Source organism: Zingiber officinale, chromosome 7A, assembly GCF_018446385.1.
Source record: "Zingiber officinale cultivar Zhangliang chromosome 7A, Zo_v1.1, whole genome shotgun sequence".
In the NCBI taxonomy this organism is placed as follows: Eukaryota; Viridiplantae; Streptophyta; class Magnoliopsida; order Zingiberales; family Zingiberaceae; genus Zingiber; species Zingiber officinale.
In genome coordinates, this window is record NC_055998.1 from 115378430 (window position 1) to 115381666 (window position 3237).

General features: G+C 37.1%; 1 long non-coding RNA gene across 1 annotated transcript; it reads left to right on the plus strand.

Annotated features, from left to right (window-relative positions):
* The first annotated feature begins 243 nt into the window (after positions 1–243).
* Positions 244–2198, plus strand: LOC122002113. Its single transcript, XR_006117590.1, has 3 exons — positions 244–361; positions 530–666; positions 2138–2198. It is a non-coding gene; the product is annotated as an uncharacterized LOC122002113 (long non-coding RNA).
* Positions 2199–3237: the final 1039 nt, after the last annotated feature.

Genomic DNA, 3237 nt, shown 5'->3' on the forward strand with positions numbered 1-3237 from the left:
ACTTGTTTCATCAAATTCCCATCAAATTCCGATGTCTCTAGGTCATGATATAAGCTTTCGGTCTTTGATTTATTTTTTTTAAAATTATTTTAAGTTTTGGGACGAATCTTGGATTCGTCCCAAAATTTGGGACGAATCCAGAAATTCGTCCCAAATTTAGGGACGAAATTGGGAACAAAAAATATTTGTTCCTAAAAACCCTAGATCTAATTCCCAACCCGATTATTTTTCCCTTCTCTCTTTTCTTTCCTCTCTCGCCCCCGTTCCCCCTTCTTCCCATCTGCGATTTCCAGGTTTCGGCCACATCTCCGACCGACGACGGCGTGATCTACGACGATCGGCGGTGGAAGGTTTTCGTTTGGTAAACCTGTCTGGCCGGCGCTGCCTGGCCTTGTGCATGGCCGGCGGGGGCAGCCGCTGTCCTGGCAGGCTGCGGCAGGCTGCGGCAGCTGCTGCCTGGTCTCCGGCAGGCCCTCCGGATGGCTATTGCAAGATCATTGTAAGCAATTTTCTTCTCTCAATCTTGAAGGGAATTGGTCAAACATGGTGAAATTAGTTCAACTCAGCCAAATTGAACAGATTTGGCAATTCTTTGGCTGTTTTACGACCTTACAAGCAACAAGAAGGGAATTAGCTGGAGACAACTACTACAGTATGTGAAAAAAGGTATGCTAGATCTTCTTATTTGCGTTAGTTACAACCAAAATTGATATTGCATTTTTGCCATATAGTTCTGCATTATGCTTACTTGAATAGCATTATCAGCCACATAATCATTGTCATGATGGTCCTCTATGTTTGAACCTGCTCCCACAGCTAGTCAGGAGCTAGTGTTGTAGTGGCCCTGACCCCCAAACGACCACTAGTTTGTTGTTTTTCAGCACAGATGACTAATCAGGTCTAGTGGTGTGTATTTATTCTCGTTTAACCTCCACTCAATGTAATGTGTTTAGAACTATATGCATTGTCATTATAATAATTTTTTGTAGCACCTAGTTTAACAATTATGTGGCCGCCAACAGGGAAGAAATGGGTCTTCACAATATCCAAAGAATCAATTGCCACATTGTTAAACCCAACAAGAACACAATATGGAAGCAATGAATGAAAAGCTCAACCAACTAGACACTTGATACAGATCTCCCACTCCACAAGAAATTAGCATTCTGCGTCCACATTTCACATGAGGGCCTAGGACATGACATGTAATTAGTATTATATAACGGATTGGGTATGAATATAAACTCCGCACTATGCAAAACAAGTGTGCTTTACGATGACCAAAAGATGCAAGTCAGAATTACCTGGTAGGACCAAGAGGAAGATACTTTCCCCTTGGGACAAAGCAGAACAATGAAACGAAATCAAGAAGTCTCTCATGAGTCTCGTAAAGTTTCTTTAGCTCGTCATCTGTCCATTCTTGTTTGTTGTTGTCATGGTTCCGCATATCTCTAGAAATCAAAGGAAACAAGCATAGATCAACATAAAATAAACATTCTAACTTCTTCGCTTGTAATAAATTTGTCATAAGTTACCTGATTAAATCATCTTGTGCCCTGTACATCTCATCAAGTACTTTTAGCATAGGACTAATTAAAGACCCAATACCAATACCACTAGCACCTTGATCTTCCCCATTACTAAGTTGTGATTGTGAAAACTGAGATTGAACACCACCTAGAGATAAAGCATGCAAGAATTCATATATTTGTAGTCGATAAGGCTCTCCAGATCTGATTGCAATAGTGATTAAGGCTTGAGCAGCAATTAGCCGAACCTGTGCATCATCAATGAGCAAGATTCACAATATAACGGATTGGGTAATACCATACTTCACAATATCTCTCTCTCTTTCTCTCTATATGATGTGTCAATTATATTAGGTTGTATCGTAGTTACGATACATGTACTTAGCTTCAAAATAATTCTTATAATTTTATTTACCGTTGTTATGACATGGATGATTATATCGTTGGTAAATATGACTTTTATTAGAATTAGGGTTTTTATTAGAATGTTTAAGGAATTTCACATTTATGTTTTGTTTCCAATTATTCTTTTTACATGGCCATATCGTATAATATTTACAATCTTTCTTGTTAGACATGATCTAGTTTATTTGTTTGTTGTTATGTAGGCAAAGGAGATTTGATGGGGATCAAAGATTTTGTGGCACATGAAGATGACTATATGTATTCTTAGTGTTGTTGGATGGATGATGAACTTATAAAACATTGGGTTGTTGAACTTTGTATCATATTTTCTAGTAGCTAGAACAAGATGGATATTGTAAACTTTGTTGAAAACTTTATACTTCTTGAATTATGAGTTGATCGATGTGTTGAATGCTAAATTTGGATGTGTTGAATGTTAAATTAGGATGTGTTGAATGCATATTATTTGTTATTTGAATTTGGATTGTATTGTAGAGAGAAATTGAAGCTGAAAAAAATTATTTGAAATAGGGACGAATTTGGCAATGAAAATTATTTGTCCCAACTCTATCGTAATTTGGGACAAAATTATTTTCGTCCCAGAATTCGTCCCAGATTTTGGGACGAATTTTGGGACGAATCCACAAAATTCGTCCCAAAATTCGTCCCAGAATCTGGGACGAATTATGGATTCGTCCCAAAATTCATCCCAGATTCTGGGACGAATTTTGGGACGAATCTACAAATTTCGTCCCAAATTTCGTCCCAGAATTTGGGACGAATTCTGGGATGAAAATTTATCTTATGTGCAAAGAATTTGGCAAGTTTTTGTTGCCAAATTCGTTGCCAGTTTTGCAACAAATTTATTATTCGTTGCAAAATTAGGAACAAAGATGGCAACAAAAATAATTTTGTCACCGAATTTGTCCCCAAATTCGTTGCAATATTAGGGACAAACTATTTATGTAAATTCGTCCCTAAATTTGTTCCTAAGTTTGCAACAAAAACAGTTTTCGTTGCAAATTTCTATACTTTTTTGCAACGAATTTGGGGACAAAAACTTTTTTCGTCGCCAAATTCGTCCCCAAATTTGTCCCCAAATTTGCAACAATCCATAATTCGTTCCAAAATGTGGCATCAACCATTTTGGGACGAAAAAATTTTCGTCCCAAATTTTGTCGCAAAAATTTTTGCAACGAATTTTTTTTAAAAATTCGTCCCCAATTTTGTCCCGAAATCCTTTATTTTTTGTAGTGATGGCATTCTATCTGAAAATTGAGAAGATGATTAACTAGGAATATGG